The 14,793-nt window shown below is 38.3% G+C and overlaps 1 long non-coding RNA gene across 1 annotated transcript in view; it reads left to right on the top strand.

Moving 5' to 3' along the window:
- LOC141574612 (uncharacterized) overlaps positions 1 to 14,793 on the top strand; it is a 1,056,998-nt gene that overhangs the window by 350,341 nt on the left and 691,864 nt on the right. The gene's annotated exons all lie outside the window — the stretch shown is intronic.

Below are 14,793 nucleotides of genomic sequence, written 5' to 3'. Positions count from 1 at the left end.
TTGTAACACAAATAGCAAGTTGATCATTAACTAGGCGCATATAAAACAAGTTATTCTACTATAATAAGCTTGGGTATTTAAAAAGAGTAGGGACAGGTACTTACCTTTTCTACACAATATTTGTACAGTATAATTAATATTCTCAAAGTTTCTAGAATTTCAGATCTATAAGTCTTTTGCCCATCAACTACTATATATCCTTAATGTACCTGGCATATAGAAACTGCATTTTTTTTTTTTCTACAAGTTGCCAATTAACTCAATCGCCTCAGAGCCAAATGCCTTTCTCTATACAAAGCAAAGACTGATTTCGTTCTGGGCAGCATGAAACATCCTCACTGAAAACTTTAAGATGATTTACTGCTGAATAAAATGTGTGTCAAAGTAGCTTAGTCCTCCCTCCATTATGAGAGCGGAGATGGAGTGTTGTAGCATGAGCGCTTCTGGAGTTGCACAGCCTTGAAGTTATATCTGGAGTTACAACCAGAAAATAAAAAAAAATATATATTATGGCAAGATTATTTCCCAGATGTTCTTGGTCTGTAAGAAATTTTCCTGTTGGGGAGCCTGTTGAAACAGATCTTAACAAGTCTTTTAGAGAGATTGATTGTTTGGGGTACTAGAAAGTAAGGAAAAGTTATCAGTGGAGTCTTTTTAAATAGAAAAACATTTGATACGTTATTTGGTAATGAGATAAGTAAGGGAGAAAGTCATGGGTGCATTGTGAGCAGAACTGCCAGGGGAAAAAGTCTCTGAGCTGCAGTGTCCAATTATCATAAGCTTCCCTTACGTGCTGTTATGGGCTGAACTGAGTTCTCTCAAAATTCAGTGTTGATGTCCTAACCACCAGTAGCTCAGAATATGGCTGTGTTAGAGACAGGACCTTTAAAGAAGTGGTTCAGTTAGAATGAAGTCAGGATGTTAGAGCCGAATCCAGTGTGACCAGTGTCCTTAGACGATTAGGACACAGACACACATGCACACACACAGGACCACGGGAAGACAGACGGAGAAGATGGCCACCTACAAGCCAAGGAAAAAACACCTGCAAAGAAACTGACTTGCACTTCCAGCTCCCAGAATTGTGGGAACATACATTCCTCTTGTTGAAGCCACCCAAGCTGTAATGCTTTGCGATGGCAGTGCTAGCAGACACAGAATCCACAGTCCTCCCACTGTTGAGGTCCTTGTCACAAATCCCAGTGTGTATTCTGGGTGTACAGTTGCAAATGTTTAGATCTGGAGCTCTCTAACAGGACACCAGAAGCAAGAATTGGAGACAGCAGTTTTTTCCTTGTTTGTGGAATAATAAGAGCAAAGGAAATTTAGGGTTCAGGCTTTAATTGCTTACTGCCTTGACTTTCTGCAACAATACCATTTTTAATAGCTGAAGGAAGATGGCTTATGCTAATAACCTTCTTGAATGCTTTATTAAAAGAGTCTTTCCACAACCTTTCCTGACAGTCTGGATACCACTGGGTATTCAAGTTAATCTAAAGGTGAAACCTCCCTGAAGATTCCTAAAGGGAGCATTAACAAGGCCCCCAACTACCAATCTTTGCAAAAGAGCTTGCCGCTTTCTTATTTTCCGAACCCTGGCCTGGTGTAAGAGTTCTATATTTTGATCCATTTCTGTATTTATATATACATGAGATGCCTAAATAAGACTCTGGATTATTTCAAAGTAATAAAGTCCTCCGTTTTTTCAATTTGATGATTTGTTCTGGGATAATCTTGACCCCACTGCCTTACAATTTTTGAACCTGTAATTAAGCATACTAAATATGCAGGGCTGTTTACTGATTTCCAGCTATGCAATTTTCAGGTTACAAATGTGGGGGAAAAAGATAACTGCTTCATAGCAAAATGACCCAAGGGGCCCCTGAGGACAATGGGAGTTACTGTGCGTTAGAAACAGGGCTGATGCCAACATGTATATCTTTTTAATTTGAGGATTATGTTGGAAATGAAACATAATCTCCAAGGTGAACAAGTGCTTTTGCTAGAGTACTTAACCCTAACTATGAAACTCGCATCAATTATCTGATCATTATTAACTGGTGTTTAACTTCCCTGCACTTTTTTAACACTTATTATATTGGAAAATATGTTTTAAAAAAAATCTTGTTCAAGGGTGATTAGAATGTCCTTTCATATTTAATGTTTTAAAATCATGTGCATTCAGTGTCCACCAACGTATCAATTATTTAGTCATTAAAATTGTGGGAGAGAAGTCATTTTAGTAGCAATTAGGACTCATTCCAACACATGTTAAAGGAAGTTGCCTAAATTGCAACAATGAGCTATAGAGATGACATCAAATTCTCTGTTCCAAACAAAAAGAATTTTTATAGCAATTCCCTCAGCTAGATGGTGTTGACCTTAAATAAGACTGCTAGTTATTTTTCCAGGGAACATGGGCTTATTCAGGATCAGTAAAAAATTGCTTTTGGGAGTCTACAACCATGGGAAGCCACATGCAAATCCTTTCACAGTAAGAAGAGAACTCTTTTTAAGAGGGTAAAAGGAAGTTGGGAAGGCTATAGGAGAAAAGAAAAAGTCCATTGAGGGAATTCAAAGTTCAGAGTGTGTGGTGGCTTTTCATTGGCTGCATTGTGACAGTCTCTCGTTGGATGAACTGTTGCCAGGCAAGGAGTCTTTCTTGCTTTTGCGTTCAGCCACAGTCATAGCGGGTGACAGCTCCCTGCTTCTGGCCTCCCGACTCTAATGGAGGTTTCTGTTTGTTACTTTTTACAGTGGCACCACAGAGTGTGCAACAGCAGCAAACACATGCACCGAGCCCTGCAGTGTTTGGGAAATCATTCTGCTGAGTCAGTAGAAAATTCTTCTCTGAAGTCTCATGGCATTTTCAAATAGTTAATAATTGAATCCTGTTTAGTATGATTAAGCAAAATTCTTCATTGTAAGTTAATTTGATTCAGAATGTCCTGAGAGAACGAAACGTTTCAGCCCTGTAGAAAGTTACTTCTAGACACAGCTCTAGAACAAAGCATTGCGAAGGGGGGATAACTTCTAAGTCCCTGGGTATGTTAGTGCTTAGATAATACCCTGATACCACAAACAGTAAAATAAGTCTTCTGTCTGAAAAAAGTTAGTTTATTTAAAAATCTGAAACTGCTGTGAACATTTCCAAGGCTCACTGAGTTTTTTCCTAGAAAAAAAATATATAACCTGAAAAAATAGTACCTGGGTGAAAGGTACCCTTGTTGATACACACAATGGAACGTTTTCAGTGCACTCCGTTCTAACTTACCAGTGTCCTCCGGGGCACTGAGGCGAGAAACTGAGGCATCAGTAGGTACTCCAACAGCATCCCTTCAAACACTAATTTTAAAATACGTTTTCTACCTACTATTACTTCTAGAATTGTTAGCAGATCAGTAGTATGATTGAGAGGGTAGTTAGGCACCCACCGAATGTTGCCCTGAGAAAAACTGCATCCAAGTGGTTTCAAAATTTCTCCCCACCCCTTTTTACTCCCCTCCGACTGTAATCAATCTAGAGAAGATCGTGGATGTAAAGATGTGCAATAAACTGGTAACAAAGATTGCCTTCAAAGAGGGGAATTGATTGGTTAAGGAACACGCGTGTGAAGATTTGCTTCTCACTGGACACCACTTGTATCTTTTGAATTTTGCTCCATGTGATATAATACTTAATTCTAAAATACTAATATATTTTATAATGGGGAAAAAGCCAGAAATCAATGAGGCCTTCCTAATTTATAAAAAAAATTATACATGTGTCTCTTATTTATTTATTTATATTTATATGTATTATCTGATTTAGTCCTTATGATAATTTTAGAATAGACACTATTTTATTTCATTTTAAAGTTAAGAAAAATAAGGCTTAAAGAGGGTAGGTAATTTGCTAACAAGGGTCCCAGAACACAAATTACAAAGCCTGTGTTCCTAACCACTTATTTTTTTTTTCTTTCCTGGCAAGCCCATGGGAGCAATTTGTGTTTCAGTTGGTCATCAGATTTTTTTTTTTTTTTTTTTTTTAGTTGCTGTTTTGGGTACCGTCTGAGTAGGCATGCTCTCCCCAGTGTTTCACTTTCCATACCACTCCCTTCTATATTAACAGGTGCTTGGTTCACACAGCTTTCTACTTCCTGGCTTTCAGGCTCTTGTTACTGCCTCTTTCTAATTCACTCTAGAAGTGCGGCAGATAATTACATGATATCAAATAGTAAAAACTTGTAGTCTGTACATGGCCTATGACAGATAATATGTTTAAGTCTCCCTTCTTTCCTCGAAATTATGATACTTCTAGATCCTCTTGGTACTTGGGTGACAGTGGGGGGCTATACTTCCACTCTGGTAGGCCTGTTTTCTTATAAAATGGAGAATTTGAGATGGGCAATTCTGTTTAAGTTGTAAAGCAATTCAGTGTTTCTGTCCCCTCTTAGTATGGTGACACACATCTGACTCATTTTCGCCATTTAGACTTGAATTTAAAGTTTTTATAGGTTTTACACTCTGATTCAAACAACTTGCCCTTTTCAAAGGTAAGTGGCTATGTGTATATATGCAAATGAAGTTGATGCACGTGGGCCTTACCTAGGTGCTTACAGATCCCTTCTTCCTGATAGTACAGTCACCGTGCGCACCCACATTTGAAACTTGAGGCCTGGGGTCTTAGGAGTTCCTTATGAGTTGAAACCAGTTTGGAGGATCAGGGAAAACACAGTGTTTTTATATTCTTAAGTTTTCACTTGCTTTGATGCTAGAACAGATAAGCAGAAGTAGTACATAGATTTTTTAACCAAATGGTTAAAGCAGGCATATTAGTTTTTTTCCTTGTATCCCTATGTAGGAAATTATCATAGACATAGGGACGTAAAAGAACATCCAATTATTATCCCACAGTTCGGTAGGTCAGAAGTCTGAGTGTGGACGAACTAGATCTTACTCAGGGATTCATCAGGCTTCAGTCGTGGTGCTGACTGGAGCTATATTTTCATCTGAGGCTCAGAGTCCCCTTGAATCCAGTTGTACCAGTGAGTTGTGTGGCTGGGGATGGTAGAAAGGGAGTCTCTTCTAAGCTACAGGAGGTCAACATTATTCAGAATAGTCTCAAATGATGCGCTGATAGCAGTAATTCCACCCACAGGCTGGTAGGTGAGCGCAGATACTCACTGCTGGTTGTTTTCAAGTCCTAGAGGCAGCATGTCACATGAGCCTCCCCAAAACATGGTGCTTTGTTCCTTTGGGCCAACGTGAGAGCATCTTCTGCATCTTAGAAACTCTGACTTCTCCCTTCTTTGACCTTTAGATCTGCTTTTAGAAAAGGGCTTATCTGATGAAGCAAAGCCCGCTTATCCTCAAGGGGAGGGGACTTATAGGGGCAGGAATTTGGGGGTGCTAAAATTCTGCCTACACTAGTGAGGGAGAATTCAGTAGACTCTTGCCGTAGGAACCCCAGCAATATTTTTACTTCTGTTCTCAAGTTACTTTTTCCTGGGAGTAAAATGGAATATACTGTGCTGGGGTTGGATTGCTACATGAGTCTCATTCACACTAATTTGAAAATCACTGTCATGTATACCAACTGTTGTTTTTTTTTTAAATACAAAATACCATTTTTCAAGAAGACCATTTTATAAAATGAACATTTACCATGTCCAGAATGTCCAGTGAATACAGGTATTTTTCTTCTCATTTTAAATCAGTATTTAAATTCAGTTAGACTTGACATACAGAGTTTCCTTACATGGTAATATATATTCCACAAGGTTTAAAGTTAAACATTTCAACTAAGTAAGTTATATTTTTCATGACGCTTTGAATAACCACTATTGATTCTTGATTACATTAATATCAATATTTATGCCTCTATAAACAATGTTTATGGCACTATAATTGATAGGCTAGTAGTGTTACCCACTCGGAGGGCCTACAATTATATTGCTATAAATGTAATTTATAGTTACTGTAATACTATCTAAGTTTGATCTTAAAGCTTGAATCCATGAGACAATATTTTTTTCCTACCAAAAGTGATGACTAATGCAATTTTTAAAAATAATCTATTGAATAGGCAAAGATGGTAACTGCATTTTTTTCCCCCTCTTGAAATCTGATTAGCTTAATTTTGTGTTGGTGTTGTTACCTATTCCATTCTTTTCAAGATTGCACTGGCATTAGTTAATTTAAAAAAAAAAGCAAGACTGATGGATTTTTGAAATACATCTTGAATTTATTCTTGATTGACTTGAATTTTCTAAATTTTCGTCTGGTATATAGTTAATATATAGTGTTTTAAGGTTTCCCCTTGGCTCATTTGTAATGTAATTAGATGATTGTCAACTTTTTGGTATTTTAAGTTTTGTTTCCTTTTCTTGGTTTGCTTTATTTTTAGGGTAGTGAATGTTATTTCCAGAGAATAATTTACCAACCAGAAAAGAAAGGTAAATAATTTTTTTTTAAGTCCCTCCCTCAGTTTATAAGAGCCGTCCTATGCTGAATCAAATTCATAGTATGATTTTGATAAAACAGACATTTGAAAAAGATGAATAAAAGCTCAGATTCTTTATTTTAAATAACAAACAGCCCATCTGATCATACTGTTACCTACATGGGAAACTTTTTCTTCTTCCCATTCCTCCCCACGCAACTCCACAAATGACTGACCTGGGGGAAAAAAAAAAGCAGCCCCTGAACTGATTCTCTCCAAGAGCTGTTTGAAATACTTTACATGGCAATAAGGTTTAAGTAACTATGGGAAGAAAGATGCACCCCTCCAAAGTAAAAGACCCCTTTTTCCTATCTTAAATCAGTATGTCCCAGTAGCATAACTTTTATTTTTAATCTTAATTTTAGGAGGGGCCTTTTTTTGCCTACTAAAATAAGGAGATCTTAAAATTAAAGTATGTTGGAAATTACATATATAAATCCGTGCTACCTATGTTATCAGTATTTTCACTGGGTTACTTATTCATTAATGGACTACTTGGAGCAATGATTTTGCTAATCTAGGGTATAGATTTTCTGATTTCAGAATAAACTTATGTGCATAAAATTTTATATATATATACACATACATAAATTTAAGCATACTTTTCAAAAGTTTTAATTTCACTGTTCTTTTAATTTGATGATAATATCATCATGGAATTAGATTTAAGATTAACTTCAAAAACTTTTTAAACAGTTTCAGTTCAGTAACGAAACAGTGGAGAGGTTAGTCAGGAAAGAAGTATAACTAATAAAATTAATGTAAATCACTTTTTTTGCTTTGGTTTCATTTTGAGATTGTAATTTGTTGAGATTTTAGGGAAAAGAAACAAAGAAGGAGAGTGAATGAAAGTAGCTCAGAATCAAGTCTAACTGATGCAGGAAAACAGACGTGGGGCGTCAGGAGGGCCGCGTCCCAGGCTTTGGTTGAGCCCCTGGGACGTGCCCCGCCAAGCGTGGGTCCTTGGCTTCGCGCGGGAAAGAATTCAAGAAGGAGCGGAGCTCCGGTTGAATAAAGGTAGATTTATTTAGATAGATTGAAAGGCAAGAGAAAGGTCACGAGGTGTGGGGGTTGGGTGCTCAGATTAAAAGTAGGTACACACTCCATAGACAGAGTGCGGCCTGCTCTGAACTGAGAGAGAGAGGCCGAGAGGCACCGTGTAGCTAGGTTTTCTGGGCTTGGTGGCTTCATATGCTAGTAAGTGGAAGGACCAGTCTAAGTAGTCTGGGGAGGGGTCTGGGATTCCCAGGAAGTTGGCCATTTCCCACTCTTTGACCTTTTGTGCCTAGCCCTGGGACTGCCATGGTGCTTGTGGGCATGTTACTCACCATGCTAATATATTACAATGAGTGTATAACAAAGCTCAAGGTCTACTAGTAGCTAAATCTCCCACCATCTTGAGCCTCAAGGCCTACTGGGGGTTGAATCTTTCAACATTTTGATGTTAATTGCTGTAGCATTCCTTGAATGGCTGTGCCCTACCCCCCTTCCTGCCTCATAATCAGCGTAAAAGCTACTAGCTGTCAGCGTGAATGAAATGCACATACTAGGGAAAATGTTAATATCTATTGCCAACTCGAAGAGTTTTCAGGAATTATGGCAAAATGCAAGAAAGATTTCAGTTAAAGATGAATTAAATGAATGATTAGTTTCAGTAATGGCCCTCCCCCCAAAAAACTGGCTAACAAGATTGAGGGATGCAATAAATAAGAAGTTAAATAAAATGAATCTTTCCAAGAGATAACAAAGAAATAAGTGAGGATAAGTACCTGGAACTGTCTGTTACCCCAAATTTATGTAGTGAGAGTTTATTAATTTCAAACAAAGGGATACATTTTTTATTTAATAAGATGTCACATGGAGTTCCTTTCCATTTACAGTATGTTCCTAAAGGTGAAAACAGCAGGAAAATGAAATTACTTCATTTACCGGAATTACAGCTTCTTTTGTATAAAACTTTAATCATTTTATATGTGACAACCTTATGCTTAATGTTTTTAGAATACTCTTCATAAAACATTATTTAGCAAAAGCATACTCCCCCACTGAGCACATCGCTGCTCTCAGTGGCTGTGCTAATCCAGTTTGAATATATGCGGCATTTAATCTTAATTACGATGCTGAAGTCTATACAATGTTAATTATTCATTTCACATGCTCCCTCCACTTTATTGTAACTCCTAATTCGCTTAACAAAATGTAGCTTTTAATTAGAACTGTGAACTGTTGGGGCAAGGTTGTGTTTTGAGTGTGTGTGTGTGTGTGTGTGTGTGTGTAGTATGTGCTTCAATTGGTTTGGCACTCCACGTGGGGCAGTGGGGTAGTTTTGGAGTAAGAGAAGTCGAATGTTTTAAATTCAAATGATAAAATATCTTAGTGGTTTCATTTTCCTTGAAATAGTAGCTGAGGAACCTTCACACACACACACAAACACATGCAAAGAAAAGTGGGGAATCAGGTCATTTTCACCTGTACAATATAGAGTAGTCAAATGACATCTTTTATTCAGTTAGTGACGATTGTGCTTTCATTAAACTCTTGATGTGTGATAGATTACAGAGCACAAAATAATTTTTTTTTGAAAACTTGGAAAAGTGATTTCTATTTCTTTAAAGTTTTAAATGCTTAGTATTCTCCAGTGTTTTCCTAATTTGTTATTTGTGGATTTTAATATCACTTACATAATCATTTTAATGCCCCTTTTAGGATAATTTATTTTAAACATTTTACATTTTATAAAATTACTTGTAAACAACACTTTACATTCCTGCGTTAAAAGGAAGTCATTATTTTGAAATTTAATAAATAAACAGAAAAGTACTAAAACATTTTTTTTCTGTATCACTTGTGGATATATAATCATTAGAAGGCGCCCATTCTACCCCTTTTTATTGACTTGTTTGTTTTTTTATTTTTTGGCGGCCTAAACAGTAGAAATGGATTTTCTCACTTTTACGGAGGCTGTGGTCACAGCGTCCAGGCCAGCATAGAATTCCAGGTCTGAAGTATCTCTAATTCATGCTTTGATGAAGCTGTTCACAAAGACAGGAGCTGCTGAATGTTCTGTATGCATTTATTGTAACTTTTGAGAAAGGTCTTTTAAAAACTAAAAGCAAAAAACTCCCTAGAATTAGAAAGAGCTCGATGCTAGTTATGTATGGTAAAATTTTGCATTGAAGAGTGAAGTGATGGTTGTGACTGTGGCTGTGGAATCAAATTTAAACTAATTAATTGTATCTAGGCAGCTATTATTTTTCCAAGTAGATGCTCATGTATTTCCTCACTAAAAAAAAAAATCAGATTTTTCTTAGGGATACATTAAGACTTCTAATATTTTAGTTATTCTGATGCAACTCTTATAATTTATTTGCCAAATGTATTTGAATTAACTAACAAAACCAGTTTTGCTCTTACAAGGAATAGAATTAATATCTGTATGTCTCTGATTTGGGAAGTTAAACCAACTCCTGTTGTGGTCTACCACTTCTTAGAGGGTACTATTTGATTTGTTTATTGAATCTCTTCCTTAAAAAAATCAGTCTAACTCTTTACTATCCCTTACTCCATTTCTAATATGTGTGATGTGAATAAGGGCTAGGATTTATTGAACAGCTCCGTGAGGGAGCTTCCATGATGATTGCCACTTTACAGATGCAGACTCTAGAAGCTTAGGAGAGATGAGTGACTTGTCCAAGATCCCGTGAGATTTCAGCCCAGATTGCTCAGAGCCTGTGCTCTCTCCTGCTCTCCTCTCCTGCCTTCATTCAGTTATGATGGTCCGTTCTGCGTCTCCCCCAACATTCTCTCAGTGCCTTCAGGCCTGTATCCAGTGCTGGTACTCGATCTAATTCCCAACTCTCATGTGCAATCTCCTTGGACCCTTATATTCATTTACTCATAGGTTATATCTTCCCTTGATATCAAAAAAATAACTGGGTTAAAATAGGTGACAGTGAATGATTATGAATATTACTGGTTTTGGGTGAAACTCCCAACAAGGAGGGAAAAATTCATCTGAGAGGAGTACAAATGTTGTATCTTAGTATGAGTGTGGTCTATTCCCGTGGTAAGCTTTTGTTTTCAAGTCAGTAGCACACAGACTTGTCTCATCTACTTCTGCTGAACTAAATCGAGTAAGACAGGAGTGGAGCTGTGCTTTGTTTGATCCTTATCTCTGCTGCTTACCGGATGAATAGTTTTGGGAAGTTGAAATAACCTCTTCTTGCTTCAGTTTCTGCATCTGTAAAATGGGTACAATAGTTCTTACCTTATAGGATTGCTTACAAATTAATTTTAATATATGGAAAGCACTAAAAACAGTTAAGTGGAACATTGTACTTTTCTATATAAATGTTTGCTTGAATGTTTTTAATTAAAAGTGAATACCTTAGGGTTTATGAAAAGCATATTTATGAAATACACTGTTTCATCTATGACCTCCTAAGAATAGTCCATGTGTAAAATGTCTTATCTGCTGGAAGACTTTGAATTCAGATTCCAAACATTGTTATTGCAAGAAAAATGAACTTTTTTCTTTGCTTTGCTGTTTTAACTATCTTAATGATATTTATCAAATTGTCAGATAAAACTCCTGCTTTCAAGAAACATCAGTAAAAAGAAATGGCTAACGATGTTGAGGGGCGTTAGCCCAACTGGCTTTTGTATATATCCAGATCCCTTGGATAATCCCAAAAACACGTGTGTTTTTTTTCCTTCACATACTGCATAAACTTAGCATAGCATAAACTTTTTAAATCCTGAAAAGAAAACACAAAAGCTAATAACTTTATTTTTGTTTCCATCTACCGTGTTCCATGTGCCAATCATCTGAAACATTGTCTTTCAGAAAAAGGAGGGGGGAGTCTATCAAGCTGTGTCTGTAATCTTCTCATCGTGAATGTGCCGAATAGTACTCACCCCCTAAACTTAGTTCTGTCTCCTTGAAAAGTATTTGGTTTTGTCTCTGATCCTTTCTCTGTGTCCAGTCCAAAGATCCAAGCAGGGAGAGAAGCGGACTACCTAACTAATCTTGAGACGTTCACTTAGCGCTGAGTACTTTAATCCAATTTTCTTTTATTGAACTTTTACACCCCGGGGAATTCCCAAAGATGGTGAAGTTCTTTGGTGCTTTCCTGAAACATAAGCCGGACAATCCCTTCTGTCCCTCCCTTTGAAATGAAAAGCTCTAGCTTTTTAGTCTGAATTTAGTTCCATTCACTATCTCGCCATCACACTAAGCTGCCTCTGAAGTTTGCCCCCCACGCAGTTCTAAGTTCTAAAGCCACGTTGTCCACTGTCTTTTCTGTGCCGCGTTTCATGCCTCCCCTTTCGTGTCTGGGCTGTGCCATTCTGCCGAGGTGTCACCCAGGACGCCACATTCCGTCGTCTGATGTTTTCTCTGTTGACCTCCAGGTCTGGGAGGGCCGTGCACCACCTTTTACCTTCCTCTTCGTCTGTTTTGTTGCTGCAGATGACTTGCTAGAGAGATTTGCAATTGTTTGAAACGGAATGGTTTGCTGTTTTGCAGCATTGTAGAGGAAGTCGGGAAAATTATGTCTCAAAAGTCTTATGTTTTATCTTGTGTCATCCTGGTAGCAGTCCCTCTGTATAATCTTCATTACTTCCCATTTGTGTACGTGAAGATAAATGACTTACCTGTGACCATACAGTATTTGACAGAGGCAGGATTTCAACTTCATTTTCAGAAATTTCACAGCTTGATTTTTTCTCTGCCACGTGATGTGGTTTCTTGAATATTTGTTCTCCTAGTTCGTTTGCCCTTTAATAAAAGTCAGTATGGCAGTTTCTGCCCCCTGCATACTTCCTGTGTCATATTGTGATGCTTACAGAATCTGATTAAATAGGTCAGGCAAAAATACTTTCAATGAGTTGTTGATAATGAACGCATATAAGAAATAATTATAACTTTAAACTGTAATAGTGGAGACAGCCCTGATATTTGGCGGTCAAGATTAGAATTCATTCAACATAAGCATATTGAAGGCGTACAGTATCCTAGACTCTCAGTCCAGAATAATGACGCAGACAGAAGGTCCCCGTTCTGATGGACCTTAAGATCTAATGAAGGAGAGCAGACAGTAAACAACCAAATGTGCATTCGTATCTTTTTATCTCTATGTATCAAGTCACAGTAAATGCTTTGAGGAATAGTCAAATGGGGTACGTGTTTGACTTTGAAATAGTGTTAGAGAATTGCTGGCTAGTTAGTTTCATGCATGACTATGTGAGACCAAAATATGTAAAATAATTTTGAATGCAATACATACATATTTAGAAGCATAATCATAGAGAATGATTTTGTACGGGGAGGCCTCCTGCGAGATCTTGAAGGATGGTGATGTAGTGACGGGGAACACGGGCTTCAGCCTCAGACACACTGCTCTTTGTAGCTCTGTGTGCTTGGGCACGTTACCTAACTCTGTGAGCCTTTTCCTCACCAAGAAAGTGGGGTGAGGAAAAATTAAGAGAAAGACTAACCGTGCAGTGTTTTGTATTGTTCTGGGCACAGAATTAGTAAGGTTTGTGGGAGGCAGCAGTGGCAGGGGTCTAGTTGTAGCAGAAATTATTGTTGTTATCAATACAGCTTTGAAGACTCACTGAGCATTGCTAGGCTTTAGATCTTTGCGTGCTTTTTTTCCTCTTTTTTTTTTTTTTTCAACTCCTCACAGGTGTCGGGAGTATAAATAATATATGTGAAGCACTTTGAATGTATGAAGACAAATTTTTTCTATTGTTATCTGACGTGTCAGAGATAAAACCTAATTCTGGAGGTTTTCTGAGAGCTCAGTTTCCATTTGACGGTGCGGTGGGAGTTCTTGCTTAGAGATGTTTTGCAAAGCCAGTCCTAACATATTTAACTTACATTTGAATAACTGCCAGAGACCAACTGAAGAGAGGAGGCACATCTCCCAGCGCCTGCACTCCAGGCGGTGCTGGCTGGTGGCCGCGCGGGGCAGGGCTCAGACCCCGCCCCCGCCACTGAGGTGGCTGTCACCAGCCGACACCCGGAGCCGAGATGATACAAACACACACACCGGTCAACTCCCTCTTGTCTCCACCAAGCAGTAATGAGCCGCTCTCTGCTGCGTTCCGCCAGCTCCCGGACACAGGCACCTTTCCCCAGGCAGACAGGTTTGCTGCAAGCCTCTGGTGAATTTTGTGCCGGTTTAAGATGTTTTCTTACTTTTTTTATTGTGGTAAGAACACTTAACATGAGATCCATCACTTCACAAAATTTTAAAGTGCACAGTACACTCTCGTTACCTCTAGGCACACTGTTGTCCAGCAGATCTCTCTCTAGACTTAATCATCTTGCGGAACTGAGATTCTGTACCCACTGAGTGACTCCGTGTTTTCCCCTCTCCCCGGCCCCTGGCAACCCACCACTCTCTGCTTGTGTGTGTTCGACTTCCTTAGAGTCCTCATGTAAGTGGAATCAGGCCGTATTTGTCCTTCTCTGACCGGCTTATTTCACTTAGCCCGAGGTGCTCCAGGGCCATCCACGTTGTCGCCCATGGCAGGATTGGATATTTTCTAAGGATGTTAGAAAATGACTTATGCTTTGTCATGTCTCCCACTTATGCTTCTTCAGTTTCCCCTAAAACTCCTTGAAGGAAATTTTACTTTATTTATTTTTTAATATCACATCTGCTGCACCTAGTCTAGTGTCTCTTACGTTCTACTGACACCATAGCTGTCCCTGGTTAACTAAGTAGGTCCTCTGTGACTGTTCGCTGTTAACTAACAAACTACAACTAACCGATTGATGGGAACCCAGTTTGTGCAGTAACTCCTCTCATGATTAGAGTGAGAACAATATTATCTTAATTAGGCTTTTACCCAAAAAACGCTCTGGAATGTTTTTCAAATGATAAGAATGTCCCTACACTCCTGTTACAGTAAGTGAGGAAATGAAATGGGTAAAACCACGTTAACATGGTTTGAAGCACGTAAAGCGTTGTTAACCAAGTCTCTCTCTCTTTCCCTTTTTCCCTCTCTCCCTTCTTGCCTTCCCCATTGTAGAAATTTTTCACTTTCACAGGAGATTAGTTTTAAATACACTTGAGAACGATTGTCTTTGGCGATGTGTTGCTTGGTTAAGAAAAACTAATAGAGCTCCTCGTTTTCCGACTGAGAGTGAAAGGGAATATCCACAGTCCTGAGTCAATTACTCTGTGTATTGTGTGTTTTGTTTTGAAAGTCATTATTGGTATTGGTGAAGTGTTAACAAGAGATACCCCAGGACTCACAGTTCACTGCTCCTAGGTCCAGGACCACTGAAGTTGTTTA

The sequence above is a fragment of the Camelus bactrianus genome, chromosome 22, assembly GCF_048773025.1.
Source record: "Camelus bactrianus isolate YW-2024 breed Bactrian camel chromosome 22, ASM4877302v1, whole genome shotgun sequence".
In the NCBI taxonomy this organism is placed as follows: Eukaryota; Metazoa; Chordata; class Mammalia; order Artiodactyla; family Camelidae; genus Camelus; species Camelus bactrianus.
The sequence above is the reverse complement of the archived record's forward strand: the minus strand, read 5'-3'. Positions and strand labels throughout refer to the sequence as shown.